This window comes from Diplotaxodon limnothrissa, linkage group LG15 (assembly GCF_057381915.1).
Source record: "Diplotaxodon limnothrissa isolate DT_005_m linkage group LG15, D_limnothrissa_male_GT1.1, whole genome shotgun sequence".
In the NCBI taxonomy this organism is placed as follows: Eukaryota; Metazoa; Chordata; class Actinopteri; order Cichliformes; family Cichlidae; genus Diplotaxodon; species Diplotaxodon limnothrissa.
The window spans coordinates 34,315,028-34,336,301 of record NC_140610.1 but is presented as its reverse complement, the minus strand read 5'-3'; the positions used below and the strand labels follow the sequence as shown (position 1 = coordinate 34,336,301).

The following is a 21,274-nucleotide window of genomic DNA, read 5'->3' as shown; positions in this document are numbered from 1 at the left end:
CAATAACTACAATATTTACAAGAATACTGTAAAACAAATTAATTAAATTAATATGTGCTATATTATCACTCTGGTGTTTTCCTCTTCAGACACAGGCGATAGAATGGAAGATAACAATGAAATGGTTGAATCCTGAAATCAGTTAAAGTTAAACAGTTTCTCGATTCTGCCTGTAAAGCCAACGCGTGTTTCAACTGTCTAATTATTGGTACTCCCGTTGGAGAAACTCGGGTCAAAAATATGAGATAATGTCGGAAAGAAAACTGATTCTATCAGAGGAATCAAAGTGTGCGGTTTAGCAGCACTCATGGTCTGTGTGTGAACTGCAGACAGAGAGGGAGGGGGTTGCAAAAGCGGTGCGCAGTTACGGTAGTAGCTAAAGACTGTTTTCACTCAATTTCCCAGTCCACAAGATTGTGAAACTAGCAAACAGTGAAACTCAATCTAAATCCAAGTTCCGTGTGGACGTTTCTCTCCGAGGTGAGTTTCTTCGTTTACTCTCTTTACTTTGGGTGGTTTTATCTGAATGCCTGGCTTGTAAACACGGTGTATACACTCCGTACATTGGATGAATCTTCCGTGTGGACTGACTTGAATTACGGCAGCAGCAGGGACGTAATTCTGTTTACTTCGAAAAAATAACTGCTAGTATGTTAATTATTTTAGCTAGTCCTATCGCCCTCAATTACTTTCATCATGTTAACTTACTGAATATTTTCATGGATAGACAGCTGAGTTCAACATTCTGTGTTCTTTATTTTTTGTATCCTTTCAACTTCTCGGCTGGAAAAGACGGATAGCTGCTCTATTTAGGTCGAACTACAACAACTGTAACAACAAAGTTTATAGTGGCTTTGTTTTACTTAAAAATATCAGGATATGTCGTTTACGTTGGGCCTCTCTGGTATAAATTATTCTGAAAAGTAGTGTTTGTCAGATAGGTTTGTTTTTTGTCAAATTTTACATTTATAGCTTGAAATACCCTGGTACATGTAAGAAAGCTGTTGTAACTTATGCTGTTTATTGTTCAACAAGATCAAGATATTCCCTCGGTGTGCACAATTATAGTGTTTACAAAATAAGTTTGATGTGAATGTAAAGGGTATATGAAAATAGAATAACTGCAGTAGTTAAATATTATTCAGGATCCACATTGCAACGTTCCCATGCTGGTGCAAGTTCAGCTACACCCGATGAGTAAAAGAACTACTTTGAAATAAATTAGGCTAAGATAAGCAAGGAGGGTATTTAATATGGGATATGAGCTAATTAGGAAACGCTTATCAGTGATATTTTAAAATGATAGCTTAGTACAATTTAGTAAGCTGGATCCAGAAGACAGAAAAAATAAATCTTGTGAACTAGCTTTGATGAATTACAATGTGATTTGTCATAAAGCTTCATTGTTTATTAATGCTATTTTCCCATCTAGACTCCACCAGGGCTGCCGTTTGTCTTGTAAAACTGATTTCCCCCCCTCTTTGTCAGTAATTTCATTCATGTTAACATGTGTAAACTGACTTAAATTTTGGGAAAAGGATTAGAATATGATGGTAACTGAAATTCTACTTTGTGCTATATATATGTATGTAGATTAGATGGTAGATGGACTGATTTTTATATAGCGCTTTTCTACTTCCTATATACAACATGCCACATTACCCATTCACACAAGCACTGTCTTCTATGCTTTTAAGTGCTTACTGACTACCATTCACGCACTTTCATACTCCAATGGATGCATCGGAGAGCAACGTGGGGTTACTATCTTGCCCAAGGGTAATTGGCATATTTGGGATAAGCCAGAGTATTTTCTGAGAAACTGTTAATGGATTTAAAAATGATATTTACCTGTTCAAAACTAATTATTCAAGTTAAACATAGGCAAATCAGAAGTGGCATTAGGGCTGTTCGATATAATGATATATATCGGATGACGATATAAAAACGTCTATCGTTTCATTTTACGCTATCGTTTGTTTCGTGGTGTCGCAAAATAAACTGTTTACGGCAATATTTTTTCATCGTTCTGATGGTCACTGCACTGGCTATATTAATTTCTTAAAGTTCTCTCTTTCTCTTATATTTAATGTAACCACAATACAGACGGACAAAATAAACTGAATCACGTGAAAGAGCAGATTATTTACGGATGAGAAGTAAAAAAGAGCCGCCAGGTGCTAAAAAATAAACCTTAGACTCAAATGTTAGAACAGGGTTTTCCCCGCAGCACGCTGTGTAATAAATACTCACAAAGAAAACGGCGGCCGTTACAACTTATGTCTAGAAATGTATAGTTTCATGCATCTGTTAAAACACTCGACTTCAGCTACATGACGCGCAGCTGGAAACAATTTCCGCAAGTCGAGCTGCCCGAGATTCACAGAATTTACAGAAAATGTTACATTTTTGTGATTTATATCGTTATCGGACGATAGAATTCTTATATCGGAATATGAGATTTTGGTCATATCGCACAGCCCTAAGTGGCATTGCATTGCGTTAGAAAAAAATAAATACCCCAGTACTGCTGTAAAGTAGTCCTATTTACTATTTACCTTGGCAGATAAGATAAGATAAACCTTTTAGTCCCACAAGTGGGAAATTTGTGGTCACAAGTTAAGTGCAGTAAAGATTAAGAAATAAAACAATTGAATAGAATAAGATAAAAAAAAAGAACATACTATACAAAATAGAACAAAATACTATATAAATAAAAAAAATACTGTACAAAATAGAATAAAATACTTTGTTATATTGGGAAGATTGCACTTGGTACTATTGCACATAGGAAGACAGAGCGAAAAGTTACCTGTGTGTATGGGATATGTGTGTCTGCACGTGCGTGGTCACCCACAGAGACCATGTTGTAGATTTACTGTTAAGGTTAGTGTTATGGCAGGCAGGATGTTACCCAAATGCAGGACTCAACACACACGGGGATAACTCAAAGAGGCAGCTTTATTTGACAAGGCATGGAGACATGAGGGAAAAACAGAGTCCACAACATTGAAAAAACAGTTCTGGGGATCGCCTGCGACGAGACAGTTCAGGAGGCCGACTGCGTTGAAGGCGGCAGCTCCAAAGCAGGTCCGGAGGCCGACTGTGTGGGAAGCAGCGGTGGTGCAGAAGGGACCCTCCAGGACCCCAACAGGGAAGAAAATGGGAGTGGAAATCTTCAGGTGACCTGGAAGGGGGCTGGTGTTGGTGTGGTTAGGTGGTTGGATGTGGACATGCAGGCAGTGCAGGATGTAGATGGGCAGGCGTGTTGACCTCTGGCAGAGATAGAGCTGAACCTGGTGGCGGAGCAGAAGCCGAAGGCAGCTGAGCAGGTGGCAGTGTGGCAGCCGCAGGCAGTTGAGCGGACTCTCCAGAGCCCCCAGCAGAAACAGGCGGGGGTGTGGAAGCCACAGATGGCTGGATTGACTCTCCAGAGCCCCCAGCAGAGACAGGTACAGAACCAGACAGTGTGGAAACCTCTGGCCAAGCAGAACCAGGACCAGACGGTGTGGAAACATCTGGCTGAGGTGGAGCTGGCTGGAGCTGCATAGGGCATGCAGCCGTCTCAGAATGCAGCAAGGTGCAAGTGAGGCCCGAGGATCGCCTCAAAGGCATTAAGTCCAACAGATATTGTCCTTACGTCCAAGACATGGGAACCTCACCTCACCGGGCTCTGAATCCCTGAAAAGGTACCTCTTTCGGGCTGAGTCCGCTGGGTCCATGTCTTGGTTGCGTCGTTCTGTCAAGGTTAGTGCTGTGGTAGGCAGGATGTGGACCCAAAGGCAGGACTCAACACACACAGGAATAACTCAAAGAGGCAGCAATATAAAACACAAAACATAACCTAAGCCGTGAGTTAACTAGAACCACTCAGGGAAACGAGGAAAACAGGGAGAGACACACAGCAACATGATGGTAACAAGGGCAGAGGAAAACACAGGGCTTAAATACACAAGGGAGTAACGAGGGAATGAGACAAAGGAGAAGAGCACAGCTGGAAGTGGTCCCACATAACGAACGGGGAGGAAGCAAAACTGAAAACACTGAAAAAACTGAAATAGGACCCAAGACTGTAAAAGTAAAACAAGAAACAAGAGACATTCACAAAGACACGGACTAGACACTAAGACATGAAACCTAGAGCATGGGAAGGCGTAGAAACAGAAACCTAAAGACTATGTTATGGTCCTGTGTCTGTGTCTCAGTGTTTTGCGTATTATTATTGTAATTTGTTATTTCTAGTGTTTAACCCTCTCAGGCTCAAATTAAACTTTTTGTTGGTAATGCACAACCAAGTCCTGCAGTGGTATTTCTGAGTAAAAAAAAACTTATAAAATATGTATGTGGGGTAATCAGGTTGTTAGTTTTTAACTGTTGCAAATCGGCAACGCCTGCCTTGAGAAGGTTAAAATAGATTTGGTTCAGTGCCTCTGAGTTTTGTCTATGGATTTCCTATTTTACTTTGAAGGTCTGTGTCTTATGTTGATGTTTCTAGTTTTGCGTCTACCTGGTCCCGTCAGTTAATTTGCATTAGCTGTGTTCCCCTTTTGGTCCTTGTTCCCCGTGTGTTTGCCTCTGTATTTATAGTGTGTTTCCTTCAGCGCTCGTTGTCGTGTCGTACCACCGTTCCTGCCTGTGTGTTCCGTTCATGTGCCATTTTGAGTTTTGCATTTCGCCAGCAATAAACCTGTGGTTGTTTTGAGTTCACTTCTGCCTCCACGAGTCCTGCACTTGGGTCCTTTTTCCTGCCTGCCTACACACAGACCATGGCAAATATGAAACACACAAGGAGAACAGTAAGGAAAACCAAATCTATGAATAATACTAAATCAAAGGATGTTAATTATTCAAAAAACAGATCCAGTACGGTGACATTTACAGTGATTTAGTGTGGCACTTTAATTAATTTGGGGGTACAGGACATTTTGAACAATAGTGAATGATCACATCTTTTAAACTTCATATCCCAAGTTTGCATTGCAGCATTTCTATTTTAAATATTCTCCAAACCCAAGTTAGCTAAAAGATCGTCTGTAAAAGTTTTGGCCAGTTTTGTGTTATAGAGCAACTTTTTCAACAGTCTGTCGGATTTGTTGCAATGTTAGTGATGGAGAAGACTTCTTTGCTTGTACCGAGTTAGTTTGATTGAGAGAGATGAGTCTGCAGCTCAATCGGAAACTATTCTGATGATGAATGAATTTACTGCAGTCTTTTGCTTAGTCTTACTTAAACCTTTATTGTCAGCTTCAAGAATGAATTCTTTGGCATGGGTCATTGCTCTGTCTCATATTACATCTGCTGTTTTAAAGTTCTCAGTGAATACTATTAAGGGAATTGGGCCAATATGCATGAATGGTTTCATCTTTCATTCCTGCCTGTGGCTATCTAGCTGTACAATTCCTCCATCTAAAGCACAAGTACGCACTGCAATAGTTGCAGAGCCTTAATATCTGCATATCGTCTACAGAGAAAATAACAAAGTCAATATGATAGATTTTTATAATTGTAATTATATATTATTTGTATTCATTAATACTATTTTGTAATATTTTGTTACTTTATTATTTATAGAATTATTTAATTTAATTTAGTTTAGTTAGTTACTGTTCTTAATGTCTTGAAGCAACTTTGACCACATCATTTTCTCTGATAATAAAGTATTCGGATTCTGATTGTGATATAGGGCGCTTTGGAAAATAGGGCACAGGGTTAGAATACAGGAAGATTAAAGCTTGTGTATTGGATCAGAGGTGTAAGTGTGGGAGGGAAGGGGGTTGCTGAGGGTGGAGATATGTTGTTGCTCTGTGCCACAGCCAACATGCCACTTTTCCAGCTGGATTGGAGTCAAACAGAGAAGGAGATCATCAGGATCCTGTCTATCTGTTTATGCATATTAAATTATATTTCCAGTTTACTAGAGAGGTGGTCATACAGACACTTTTTTAAATGAATTTGAATTAGGTGGACTTGTGTTGAAAGTTTGGTGGGAGAAAAAGCATAATCATGTAATAAATCATTGTCCTTTAGGAGGGTCATTGACACGCGATTAATCCAACCCGATATCACAGCACAGGGTGTAATAGGCATTCTGGTCCACCATGTCCATTTCATGCTTTATCTCTCCAAAGTGTGAAATGGACACACATGCAGAAGTTGCAGTATTAGCAAGGGGAGATAATATATTTAAAGCCAAGACATTGCAAGAAAGGTATGAAGTACATTCCAGGGCCCTTAATCAATAAACAATTAAGCTAGGTGGCTAATATGTATATGCATGTGAATGTGTTAGTAACGTCTGCTTATTTTCACGTTGGCTTCTGCATGTGTGTCCATTTCAAGCTTTCTCTCTTCTCTTACACATTTTGCTGTTTTACTGGACTAATTAACGATGTGTGTCATCACATTAGTCAAGCTGTAAAAAATAGATTGGGTAATTACCACCAGAGTATTCCATCAGTGAAAACATCATATCATCAGGCCTGCTGAGGTCACCTGATGCAAAAAAGGAGTGGCGATTGAGGCACCTGGGAAACAAACTCAAGACTACATTGTAGCATTGCATTGTAGGTGGCTAACAGTTGATGTCATAACTCACTCCCCCTGTTCAATTATGGTTATTTATATTGGACATAGATGGCCTCTTTTACGCTTCTCTGTCCAAAATGTGAATTTTGGCAGCCTTTTGTCCTGTTGAGGTTGCAGCACTGCACAGGCATTAAATGATCTTCTCTCATTAGAGCATGATCTTTTAACCAAATTTATTTCTACGCACTATGGGACAGTGTTTGATATTCTCTGTTGTGATGTTTGGATTCTTACAGTCTTACACTAAGGTCAGGCTCTGCACGGTGCATGCACTGTATATAAAAAAAAGCGTGAATACAAAATAAAAGGATATAAATAGGATAAATAATATAACAAAGAAATCAAATGTAAGAATTGTGTTTCAAAGTCAAAGTCAGAGTAAACTTTATTGTCATATCCGCTATATACAGTACAGTATGTAGGGAGACAAGACGACGAGGCTCCAGTTACATTCTGTGCAAAAGACAAACAAGAAATATAAGAAGAGTAAGAAATAAATATACACTTTAAGACTAAGGTAAAAGGATCAATAACAATTTAAATTTACAATTTACAGTTTGAATGGTTTAAAGAGACCTTGAAGTGATTTAAAGTGACCAGTGTGGCAGCTTGTAAACATGAGCAGAATTCCTGAGAGTAAGGATTGTCCATAGAGCAGCATCTGCATTACAAAGGCAGTGGTATGTGGAGTGCAATAGAGGCAGTTAACGGTTTGTGTGGGTGTGTGTGGTGGGGGGGGGAGTGGGAGAGCTGGTAGTGAGTTCAAGAGCTTGATGGCTTGTGGGAAAATGCTATCTTGAAATCTGAAGGATTGGGTCCCGATGCTGCGACAGCGTCTGTCAAATGGAAGGAGAGAAAAGAGTCCATGTGAGGGGTGTGAGGGGTCAAGAATTAGGGCTGGGCCATATTATACCGTTCACGGTAATACCGGTATAATGTTAGGCTACGATAGGAAAATGAAATATCGCGATAGAATATGAGTAAAACGCGCATGCGCAGTGCCTTTGTTTTCATACGCACATGGCCGATTGTTGAGTGAAACAGATGAACCAGAATTGGTTTGTAAAAATGGTGCAACTTCAGTGATGTGGAACTGGTTTGGTGTTTGTCCGTCAGATACACGACAAAGCACATTTTTTTGCAGAACATGCAAGCGGCCGTCGGACTAAGATGCCCTTAAATCTGGGAGTAATCTGGGTCCTAAACCCCCCTCTTCAGGTCAAACGAACACTGCAGCATCACTAAGAGTTAAAAACTGTCTAAATTCTTTCATCTTTAATAAAACGATCAGCATTGCTGCTTTACCAGGTGTAACTATGAAGTTTAACTTCCAGGCATCCATGAAAACAAAATGTATTACATTTAACGGAGTTAGAAGCTAGCAGGAAGCTAGCGGAAGTTAGCTCGCTAGTTTCGCTAGTTACCTAAGCATGATATTGCATGTTCTGACTGAGAGATTTCTGAAAAAAATCAAACGTACAGCTCTGCTATCACTTCCAACATAAATGAAGACAGGAAACTAAACAGCAGTGACGTTTGTAGGGTTACTGAAGTTGGGCTAGCTGGTATATAATGATGTGCTACGTGATCGCTAGCGACACAGCTATGTTAGCATAACATAAACAGTGAAGCTGGAGGACAAACACTAACACTTTTCCACTTATAAAAGTTAACGTTAAGGTTCCTCATGGTTAGAGACAAATGCAATCGCATGGCAGGATGCTGTAAAAGGACCAAACTTCAGTCAGGAGAACAACTGAGATAATCCATCCACAATACGAGGTTAGTCATTAATATACTGCAACAACATGGGAATAGAGCAGCTGCCAGAGAATTCAACATTAATGAATTAATGGTACAGAAGTGGAGGAAGCAAGAAGAATGAGTTTAATAAAGTTTGATTTATCTGACTGCTTTGTTTCGCTTAATGTGCCTTATAATCCCGTGCACCTTATGGTCCGAAAAATACGTACTGCACACTGCAGTTTAATGTTGCAAAGCACCTCTTTTTAACTTCAGTGGATATTATACATGGTTATGCTCAGGATATGTCAGCCCATTTCTACTGGAAATGCCTTTTGGTTAAACTTTCAGCAAGGAATTTGCATTTGCACTGTTACATTTTTATAAAGCTTTAATGTACATAAAAACCAGCTTCTTGTTTAAGTGAAAATAAATGATAGGTTGTCTTTTTGCGCTAGTAATGTTGTGGAGTTGTATTTTGTCTCGCATCAATTATATCGTCAGTTATATCGTTATCGCAAATTTTCAAATATATATCGTGATAAATATTTTTGGCCATATCGCCCTGCTCTATCAAGAATGATGCAGGAGGCCTCACTGATGCAGCTCTTGTGGAAGATGTCCTGTAGCAGAGGGAGAGATGTTCCAATGATCTTGGCAGCTGCTTTAACAATCCGTTGGAGCTGGCCGAGATCGCCGACTTTGCATTTGCCGAACGACACGGAGTTGCAGCTGTCAGAACACTCTCTATGGTGTCCCTGTAGAGCATGGTGAGGATGAGAGGAAGAAGGTTGGCCTGCTTCAGGTGTCTCAGGAAGTGGAGGTGCTGCTGGGCCTTTTTGGTGATGGAGGTGGTGTTGGTGGTCCAGGTGAGGTCTTCTGAGATGTGAACTCCCAGGAACTTGATGCTGTTAACAGTCTCTACTGTGGAACCGTGGATGCTGAGTGGTGTGTGGGTGGAGCGAGTCGACAATCATCTCCCTGGTTTTGTTCACATTCAGTGACAGGTTCTCGCTGCACCAGAACGCCAGCTGCTAAACCTTTGCACGTCGACTCGTTGTTGCTGCTCACGAGTCCAACCACGGTTGTGTCGTCAGCGAACTTGATGATGTGGTTAGAACTGTGTAGGGCGGTGCAGTCGGTTTAACATAAATAACTGACATCTCATTGTCTCATTCCAACTTACCGATTTCAAGCAGTTATCTTTTTTCTTTTCTGTTGAAACAGGCTTTCTGTTGAGTGTTTTTTTTATTGATTAATAATTTTATCTTAAAGCTACTTGTTAATCTTACTGTGTTTTATTTAATCTTTTGTATTTTTCTATTTTGGTACCTAGCATTCTTGTTTTTTTTTATCTTTTGTGTATGGCACTTTGTGACTGCCTGTCTATGAAAAGTGCCTAATAAATAAACTTTACTTATCTACTTAGTTATCCATTTGCTGAATCATATCTATCTCTTGCTAACAACTTTTTTACGTGTTTTCAGACATACAAAATACTACCGTGTCTTCACTCGAGCTCAACTTTTGACCAACTCTGCAGTGATGCATTTTGTTTACATGCCAGTTTAGGGTATTATTTTAACAATCTCAGAGATAACCTTCTTGGCACTGTGTCCTATTGTTACACAACAGCTTTGATGACATGTTCTCATGTACAATCTTGAATACCGAAAGATGAATGTCCTTTAGACACCACACATTATTGCTATAACTATGGAAGCAAATACCCGATGTTCCATTGGGAGCTTTGTGTTTTCATATAGCCACATTTAAAGTATTTCCACGGCACAAAGTAGAATACAGCCAAGAGAAAAAAAGGAAACACCTTCTTTTAGACATAAACTTGTATCTGTTTATCATACACTCGGGTTTTATGCATATGTGCACATTCTTACAATTGGTCAGTTTATTGTGCTCTTCTGTTTTCTTAGGTAATATAGTATATAATATCCATCCATCCATTCGCTTCCGCTTATCCTTTTCAGGGTCGCGGGGGGTGCTGGAGCCTATCCCAGCTGTCATAGGGCGAGAGTATATAATATTGTATGCTATTTTCATTCTCATGCTTATGTTTTTATCTGCACTATTTATTTAAATAAATACTGTTACATCTGGCCTAACATTAACGATAGAAGGTTCTTATGCATGACTGCCCTCAGGATTAGCCAGCAGTGCGCATTAGGCCCTCGTTTCTGCATGAAAAAGCACAAATTTTCGGCAGCGACTAAGCTGATTATAATGCTTTATAATGCTTTCTCTTCGCGACTACATGTGGATGATACTTTTCAGATTGAAACAGACACTTGACAGCACATAGTTTCTGGTATTTTCCTCCAGGACATACTTGTTAAGGTTTATGTTTCTTCGTAACTCTTGAAAAAAGCATCTTTTTAAAAACTTAAACTATTTTTAACCCAAGCTGACTCATCTTTGCTTGACATTCTGGCACAAGCAAGCAAACAAGTAAACTCCTGTAACGTTAAAACAAGCAAATAAACAAGGGAAGCGCACAAAACAAACAAACCTTTGATAATTTGTCTTTAAGGAAAAACAAAACCTGAAGGACCTCTTCATTTTAGTAAGGGACGGGGTTACTGGACCGCCAACCTGGAGCCAGGCCTAGGGGAGGTCCTCAGGAGCAGGGCTGGTATATATGGAAATAAATCTTGAAAATGATTTGAGAAAAAAAAATTCAAATCAGTCGATATTGATACATATCACAATATAAATTAAATTGTTATTTATGCCATGTTTAAAGGTTAATTTTGATTTTAAATAATATTTATTTTCTGTCATATGTTGAACATGATAAATGTGCTGTAGTACATTGTGTTACCATGTTTTCAATATAAACAAAAGTGACTTTTGGTGACTTTTGGACCCTCGGCTGTCTGTTAAGGTGTAAAGTTTGGCAACGCTGTTGCTTGAGTATTTGTTAACATTTTCTTTTCTCATTTTGTGTTTTATCTCACTCACACACCTAAAATCATGGTGTGTAAGGCTTCAGTAGCTTAACCATTAGTAATGTGCTTCTGCTGGTCAATCCTCCTACACTGTGTACATCACCCTAGCCTGATATGGCTGTAGAGGGTCTGGGCTCCACCACTCTGGACCTGCCCTCTTTGACAGGTGGTGTACAGGGGTGCAAACTCAGCTCAGTGAATTCAAGCATAGTACCATTATAGGATGCCACTTTTGCATCTTGCCAGTCCAGTTGTGAAATTTCCTTGCCACTAAATATTCCCCAGTCATTTGTTGCTGCTCACAAAGGAGGATCAGCGTATGCTGAGGCACATAGTGTGTGCACAGTAGGGCTGGGCCATATTATACCGTTCACGGTAATACCGGTATAATGTTAGGCAACGATAGGAAAATGAAATATCGCGATAGAATATGAGTAAAACGCGCATGCGCAGTGCCTTTGTTTTCATACGCACATGGCCGATTGTTGAGTGAAACAGATGAACCAGAATTGGTTTGTAAAAATGGTGCAACTTCAGCGATGTGGAACTGGTTTGGTGTTTGTCCGTCAGATACAGACAAAGCACTTTTTTTTTTTGCAGAACATGCAAGCGGCCGTCGTTATTGTCGTATTTGTCGGACTAAGATGCTCTTAAATCTGGGAATAATCTGGGTCCTAAACCCCCCTCTTCAGGTCAAACGAACACTGCAGCATTACTGAGAGTTAAAAACTGTCTAAATTCTTTCATCTTTAATAAAACGATCAGTATTGCTGCTTTACCAGGTGTAACTATGAAGTTTAACATCCAGGCATCCATGAAAACAGAATGTATTACATTTAACGGAGTCAGAAGTTAGCAGGAAGCTAGCGGAAGTTAGCTCGCTAGTTTCGCTAGTTACCTAAGCATGATATTGCATGTTCTGACTGAGAGATTTCTGAAAAAAAATCAAACGTACAGCTCTGCTATCACGTCCAACATAAATGAAGACAGGAAACTAAACAGCAGTGACGTTTGTAGGGTTACTGAAGTTGGGCTAGGTGGTATATAATGATGTGCTACGTGATCGCTAGCGACACAGCTATGTTAGCACAACATAAACAGTGAAGCTGGAGGGCGAACACTAACACTTTTCCACTTATAAAAGTTAACGTGAAGGTTCCTCATGGTTAGAGACAAATGCAATCGCATGGCAGGATGCTGTAAATGGACCAAACTTCAGTCAGGAGAACAACTGAGATAATTCATCCACAATACAAGGTTAGTCATTAATATACTGCAACAACATGGGAATAGAGCAGCTGCCAGAGAATTCAACATTAATGAATCAATGGTACAGAAGTGGAGGAAGCAAGAAGAATGAGTTTAATAAAGTTTGATTTATCTGACTGCTTTGTTTCGCTTAATGTGCCTTATAATCCCGTGCACCTTATGGTCCGAAAAATACGTACTGCACACTGCAGTTTAATGTTGCAAAGCACCTCTTTTTAACTTCAGTATATATTATACATGGTTATGCTCAGGATATGTCAGCCCATTTCTACTGGAAATGCCTTTTGGTTAAACTTTCAGCAAGGAATTTGCATTTGCACTGTTAAATTTTTATAAAGCTTTAATGTACATAAAAACCAGCTTCTTGTTTAAGTGAAAATAAATGGAAGGTTGTCTTTTTGCGCTAGTAATGTTGTGGAGTTGTATTTTGTCTCGCATCAATTATATCGTCAGTTATATCGTTATCGCAAATTTTCAAATATATATCGTGATAAATATTTTTGGCCATATCGCCCTGCTCTAGTGCACAGGTCTTCAACTTTGTCAAGAGATGACTGTTCTCAGAAGAGTTAAAATTGTTAAAGCTACAAAGTGTGGGTCAACAGCATATGAATGGGGTGCCACTCAAATTCATATGCGTATAGGCAGTGTTGGGGAGTAACGGAATACATGTACCATATTTAAATATTGTATTGTATTTAAAATACAAAATATGAGTAACTGTATTCCGTTAGAGTTACCGTTTAAAAAGGTGGTATTTAGAATACAGTTACTTTGTTGAAATAAATGGATTACTCGGCGGTACTTTCCTGTTTCATATTGTGGCGGGTCAGGATTGTTTGGGTTTGTTTGGCATCTCTGTTCTGTTGTTCCAGGTGGCAGCGTTACGGTTGCCATGGTTACAGGGTGACGCTCTCTCTCTGTGTTTCCTGGGTGAAAGAGCGCCTTTTTGTTGTTGTTGGTGTGGTAAGCTAATAGGCAGAATGCTACAGGCATAGCTCTAAAGAATGTAGCCTGATGGGCAGTGTAGTCCGTGCTGCAGGGAGAATGGACTGCCGTACCCGTAATGTGTCTGTGAGCGAGGGAGGGAGAAAAAGGAAAAGTACGAGCTGTCACCGAGCAAAAACGGGAGCTGGAAGCATGTAAATATAATAATAACCACTGCAGCCAAGAAGAGTGCCTGACGAGCCCAGCTGTAAGTAAGCTATTAAGACTCGACTGTACACAGTGTTCGTGTTTTCCTCCGAAACAATAAGTTCCGTTGGAGCAGCCTTTCAACGCCTCTCTCTGTCGCTCGCTAGCAAACTTGACCCAGACAACAAAGTAAAGGTCGTTTTCGGCTACAAGCCCGACACGGAACCCGACGTATTAGCCAGAGGTCCCTTTACTATGGTTCAGAGCCGCGAACCTTCAGTAATAGTAATAAATCACATTCATGTAGTTGTAAACAGCATGATAATATATTAAGTAATCCAAAGTATTCAGAATACGTTACTCCCATTGAGTAACGTAACGGAATACGTTACAGAATACATTTTGGGGCATGTATTCTGTAATCTGTAATGGAATACATTTTAAAAGTAACCTTCCCAACACTGCGTATAGGGATATGACCAAAATCTCATATCCCGATATAAGAATTCTATCGTCCCGATAACGATATAAATCACAAAAATGTAACATTTTCTGTAAATTCTGTCAATCTCGGGCAGCTCGACTTGCGGGAAGTGTTTCCAGCTGGGCGTTATGTACCTGGAGTCGAGTGTTTTAACCGATGCATGAAACGATACATTTTTAGACATAAGTTGTAACGGCCGCCGTTTTCTTTGTGAGTATTTATTACACGGCGTGCTGCTGGGAAAAGCCTGTTCTAACGTTTGAGTCTAAGGTTTATTTTTTAGCACCTGGCGTCTTTTTTTTTTTTTACTTCTCATCCGTAAATAATCTTCTCTTTCACGTGATTCAGTTTATTTTGAAAAGTCTCAATAGGATCTTGAGCTTTATTGTGAAAGGTTTATGTGGAACATAAACAAGCGGACATGCGATGGTGTTACCGTCGTTGTTGCTAACGACAACACATAAAAATAGGCGCTTGTCCGTCTGTAGTGTGGTTAAAGAGAGAACTTTAAGAAATTAATATAGCCACTACAGTGACCATCAAAACGATGAAAAAATATTGCCGTAAACACTTTATTTTGCAACACCACGAAACAAACGATAGCGTAAAATGAAACGATAGACGTTTTTATATCGTCATCCGATATATATCGTTATATCGAGCAGCCCTATATGCGTATGAAGGCAGACAAAAGAATACTTTTGGCAATATAGTGTATATTAGGTATATTACAAAAAGAAAGGATATTTTGTTTTTCATACTTTGATGAAAATCCTTTGGCCTCAATGACTGCCTTAGTCTAGAGCTCAAATGAATATCACGAAATGCTGTATTTCTTTTCTTGAGATAACCTGCTAGGCGTTTACTGCTGCCACCTTCAGTTGCTGCTTTTTGTGGCTTTCTTTGTATTCTGTTTTGTATTGATTTGTTTATTTGGGATCAGGTGACTGACTTTGCTATAAAGAATATCTCATTTCTTTACCTTAAAAAACTCTTGTTTAGTTTAATGTATGTGACTGGTATGTGTGCTTCTTGTGTACAAACATTGACAACCACAAGACAAAGAAAAAGGTTGCATAGATTAAAATAACCCTATTGCATATGAGAAATGTTGTGCAGGATAGGAAAAATAGAAATGGTCTGTCAAAATCTAGTAAAAGGTCTGGTATAAAGAATGGCGTCTGTGTCATGATCGCGGTCCGCCTATTGGTAATCCAGGCTATATAGTATCTGTGTATTGAAAGCTCATGCAGAGCACCATGGGACTCCACAGATGTACTTTACAGATATGAGCACTCACAGAAGCATAACACATGACCTAAATACTATAATGGCGAATGTTCAGCGGGCAGTGTTGTGGCTCAGAGCACAAGTTCATTTTTGTATGTTTATGATCTGCCTCATTGCACAAAGGTAATACAGCTAGAGTTTTTGATGTTTTCACCTTCAGAGTCAGAGAGTCTCAAAGTGCTATTTCTATTTAATAAGCTAAATGTGCAGGCTGTAATCTCTTTTTGTAATTTTCTAAGTTGAGAGTGCGACAGGTGAAAGCAAAACTGAACATGACGCACACCAGACAGGAGGCTATCGAAGAAAAACAGGAAGTACAGGGAACACACACATTGACACACAGACTGATGGAACCCAGGGAACAGAGGAAGGAGAGAGAGAGCGAGGGACGAGAGAAACCAGACACACACACATCCAGAGACATGACTGGGCAAACAGGGAACTAGACAAACACGAAGACAATACTGACCTAACTGGGTGAATGCTGAGGGAAGGACACAGAGACAAGACAAAGACGTGAACAGGACCAAATAACAACTTAGACGAGAAATACTGAAGAAACCCAAACTAAACTAGGAAACATAAAATACACAGAGAACTCCAGAACACAGTAAATTATTGTAATATTGTGTACTTATTTATTACATTTAAATTAAATAATCAAAACATAAATAATGGGCCTTATGTGGCATTAACCCGTAGTGACACACACTAGATGACCCTGTGCAGTCCCTTCCCCGAGGCCTCCAGCTATCACTACTGCTATTCTTTTAATCATCTCATTTTGGGTTCCTGACATCCATCTCACTCACATGTCGCAGTTTACTTCATCATTGCCGCCTTTAAGAACCTTTTTGCTTGATTAAGCAACTTTTCATACCCCATTAGTAATGTAATCAATAAACAGTATTAACAATTGTAAAACAGAAATAACATACAAACATTTATTCATAATACAGGCATTACATCTCTTTTAATAATTTTCCCTTTTCAACTTAAGAAATTCAGCTTGCATGGATTGTGCATGAGAAGGATGTTTTTTTCTGGAGTGAGCAGGTTGCAGGTTTTCCTCCCCTGACCCCTGTGAAAAGTGAGGGCTTGGCATTTCTTGTTTTTTGTACTCAGTTTTGAGTTCCTACAAGTTTGCACAAAAGCTTTGTTGTCTAGCTGTGAGCGAAGAGCCTCACTGTGACTGCCAAGGCTTCTTTGTGTGCATGGGTCTCTGGCTGAACAGACTCTTCAGCAGAATCAACAGGAATGTGGTCTGGGAGAGAATTCCCCCCTTTTTTAATTCAGTTTCACCTGGCAGCAGGGAGCCATTCAAATGTTACTATGGTGCATTGGCACTCTTTTCAGCCTCTGTCAATCAGCCTCCGAGAGTAGTGACATAGGCCTGTGAGCTTTCTTTGCCATTCCACCGTTTGTGTGATCTTATTTTAATTTTTTGGGGAAGTTTCAAGGAAACTTTCAAACCTCCAAGTCTTATAACAGACTGCATGGTTTCTACAAATCTATGTTGCTTATGGCAGCGGTCCCCAAACGTTTTTGCGCCATGGGCCGGTTTAATGTCAAACAATATTTTCACGGACCAGCCTTTAAGGTGTCGCGGATAAATACAACAGAATAAAATGATACGACCAAGACAAAAACTGTGGTATTTTGTAAATATAATAACAAACGCAAATTCACTGTGTAATTGTGTAACTTTATTAGTAGCGTCCTCCTGAAATGTGCCAACTAAACTGAAAGTAACATCCTCCTCTCTGCCCCTTAATGCTCTCTGGTTGCTGTGGTAACACATAAATATTTCTTTCAAAATAAGACACACAACTACACCACGGGAAAAGACCCAGGGAAACCAAGTTAGCAATAAAAACCCTGAAAACCATAAATTTCACACCTAAGCCTCAACTCTCACAGCCTGGTACCAAACGACTCACGGACCGGTACCAGTACGTGGCCAGGGGGGTTGGGGACCACTGGATTATGGGTTATCAGTATTACTGACTAGATGGAGATTTTGGGTATAAGTCCTGCTATGTTAAAGAGAAGCATCTCATGGTCATGTCAAAATTCCTACTCACTCCCATCTACATCTAGAAAAAACAACAGACGCATTTTGAGCAGAATCAGGCAGATGCCTACAGATAATTAAGCCATTTTCTGTCCCTCTTACTGACCACCTCCCCAGCAGACATCTAACTGATAGTCATCACAGTGCTGTAAAAGGTCCTTTGCAATGTTCTGCACGCCCCAAACGACCTCAGCTTGTCCAGCCGATAGGGCCAACTTTGCCCCTTCTTTTCCAGAGTATGAGTGTTATGTGACCAGTTCACTTTATTGGATTTCGTATTGTATTTGAAGTGCAAAATATAGAGGGTAAAGAGAAAGAGAGGGAGCAATGTTCCCTGAGGGGCCCCGTGCTGCATACCACCACCTCACAGACATAGTCCTTAATGTACTGTGGTTTGTTGGTAAGGAAGTCGATTGACACAGTCATTGTTTTTGCAGACTTTTCTTTCCTGTCTTCAATTAGGATAGAGTTTATTCATTAGGTAGATCAGAACTCCATCATATAGAAAATCTGTTGAGGGAATTTAACCTTTGAGTTCCAAAGCAGCATACAAGAAACATAAAGGATTTAGTGTCTCTGTAAAGAGGAGTAGGCCAAAATCTCTCCTTGGCTGTGTGCAAATCTGGTGACTAAGAACAAGAAAAATCTTACCGTTGCGCCACAATGTTTTACTTGAGGATCAAATATTTATTTCCCTCATGGACATCTACATCAATTTGTAACTTTAATTGAATGTGTTTTTCTGGATTTTTGGTTGTTACTCCATCTCTCAATTATTGGAAACTACCATAAATATGAGAGATTTTAGCAATTTCTTTGTAAATGAGCAAACTTACAAGTACAGTAGGGGATCAAAAAATGATTTCTCCCACTGTATCGACATGCCATAGCCTGAGGGACAGCGAATGACCCAATTATACACACAAACATGCATGTTAAAAAGATATCATACACATTAAATAACTTATAGGTGCCCAGTTGTGCAAAGGTTTAGTGATATTAAAACTAATGATGTCAGGTGGAATGAACTGGCAAAAGAAAGTTATGTACCGCCATATTTTATGTGTGAGTTAGGCTAAAAAGTTAGTGTCTCTCTTCTCTGGATTTAGCCATGCAGGCCTGTGGTGCATCGGTCCTGTTGATCTCTTCTGTGCCATGTTATCTCATTCTCTGCTGTTTCCTGTAATGGAAAAAAGAAATAAAATAGGACTGTCATCATAGATAGACTTCAGGAATCAGATGGACCATGCCTCTTCCTCTGTGGAATAGAGCTGTACAATCAGTGCTGAGTGGAAATGCTGTTTTACTCTCTCTCACTTCCTGTCTAAAACGTAGGTTACAAGCTTGTATATTGCTTTTATGATGTCCATGTAAAAAGAAATCATCACAAAGTGCAATAATTTTACTGATCATGTTTCTTTGTGTAGTGATACATTTCTCTGTTGTTGAGGTTAAGGTTACAAAGATTTTTTTTTATATTTGTTGTCATCTCCAACATGTCATTTCTTGTGCCACCTGTAGCACAGAAAAACGTTCTGGCTTCCAGGGTTTGCTGTTCTCTTATGATTGCATGGACAGCTTAACTTTAAGAGGCCAATAAGTGACAAAAGAAAACCTTCAAACAAGTTATGACTGTTAACATTGCATTGTTTGTCCACCAGAAGGCAACGTCTCTGTTGCTATTTAAGCAAATACAACAATCAGCTGACCTGAGCAGAGTTGGCTTGCAAAGAAGTAAATAACTACATGTAACAAACATTGAAATGTTGTAGCAATCTGTTTGTTGTGTATGACAGAAAGAAAAAAAGTTTGGAAGATCAGATTTTTAAATTAGACACAGAAAGACATGAGACGTGTGATACAAAATGTTGGTGTTTTCTCCCCCTTTTTTCGCCCTTTCCCCTTTCGACCCAAAGTGCTTGCTCATAGAGGGTCATATGATTGTTGGGTTTTTCTCTGTATGTATTATTGTAGGGTCTGCCTCACAATATAAAGTGCCTTGAGACAACTGTTGCTGTGATTTGGCGCTGTATAAATAAAATTGAATTGAATTGGCCGGCTGTTAATTTGTGGTTTGCTTGTTAGACCTTGTGAATTATGCTCGTTGCAGCTCTGACTTAAGCGCCGATAAACACCTCACAAATGATATGATATAATTTTCTACCAGAGGACAGAGTTTATGCAAGGGCAAAAGCCTATAGCATAGGATTAGGAATTTTAGGTTTCTGACCCAATTCATATTCCAAACAATTCAATTCTGTGTTGTTTTTATATTTACTTCACCACCAGCACCAGCCATTAGTAGGACAAATTTGGCTTAGAGACAGTTAACAGTAAAGTTTCAATTTGGAGGCATTTACTAAAACACTTGTATTTGTACGTTGTTTATGACATGACTGACATGACTAAAATCATCAAATAACATCTCATTGGCATAACTCTCTCGCTTGTTCATTTACTTTCTCTCTTATCATGTTTGGTCAGAAACATTGAATAATGTAGAAGCTAGAGGGATGTTGGTTTAGTGAAACATCTGCTTGCAGTAACATAACATTTTGTCATCAACTCAGTTGTTATTTCGCTTGAGTTTTCTCTTATCACCTTCAAACACGTGTGTGCAAGGAGGAACAAGGAGAGTAAGTAGTATGACTTTAAATGACAGCAGCATAATTACTCAAATGACTTTCGTTTAATTTATGTCTGGCATGTTGCCATTTATTTTACTAGTAAAGAGCAGTAAATTTATGTTATTTAATGTATTTGTTATATTTGATTTTACAGAGATTTGCAGCTGCTTAAGTTGAGACTGGTCTTGGCTTACACATAAAATTATTTCCAAACTCTTCCTTACAGTAAGGACTGTAGCTTATTTATTTAACATTGATATTAAATCTGTACTTGGTATTTGTAATACCAAGCCAAGGTATTGGTATTGGATTGTTTTTATAGGAATCCACCAAGCCTCCATTGCTCACCTTCAGCTTGTGCAAAATGCTGCTGCTCGATTTTTTTTATCTAGTGCAAGCAAGCGGGAGCACATCACTCAGATTTTAGCTTCAAGTGTTTTACCAGTCCATTTTAAAATTGTTTTATTTGTCTTTAAGTCTCTCTAATGGTTGTGCCCCATTTTATCTGTCTGAACCGCTGCGCCCACATGTCCTGTCTCTTGCTCTCAGGTCAGCAGACCAGATCCTTTTGCTTGGTACAAAAATGCAACACAAACTCAGAGGTGACAGAACTTTTGCAGTTGCAGCCCCAAAATTATGGAATTATTTACCATTGTACATCGGGCAGGCTGTTTCGAAATGACGTTTAAAAACACAGTTTTACTCCCTGACTTTGACCCAGTGTAAGGTGTTGACTGTGTTTTTTAGCTACTTTTTATGTCCTTTTTTATTGTTTAATCTCTACAGCTCTTTTGTGTTTCTATATCTTTTACCTTCTTTTTATGTAAAATACTGTATGGATCAGTGCAGCCCTATTTAATTTTTTTAAATCAGATTTATTGTGTGACTTTCTTTCCAGTGACATATGTAAAGAAAGTTAATTTAAGTAATGTTTGAAAACTTAAATATTCATTTAGTTTACAGCTGTTTGAGCTAGTTTCAGTGTGTATTAAGGGCTTGCTTCTCAGCAAACCAGTCATTAAATTATCAAATTTGACCCCTGTTTTGGGGTTTTACGCTCTCACTAGATTATTTCTGTTCAACTCACTTGATTCTACCAGAA

At 39.2% G+C, this 21,274-nt stretch overlaps 1 protein-coding gene across 1 annotated transcript in view; it reads left to right on the top strand.

Annotated features, from left to right (window-relative positions):
• The first annotated feature begins 375 nt into the window (after nucleotides 1–375).
• Nucleotides 376–21,274, top strand: part of ankrd6b (ankyrin repeat domain 6b) — a 74,184-nt gene continuing 53,285 nt past the window's right edge. Inside the window, exon 1 of the mRNA XM_085372911.1 lies at nucleotides 376–480. The gene's annotated coding sequence lies outside the window, so the exon portion shown is untranslated. The remainder of the gene's footprint in view (nucleotides 481–21,274) is intronic.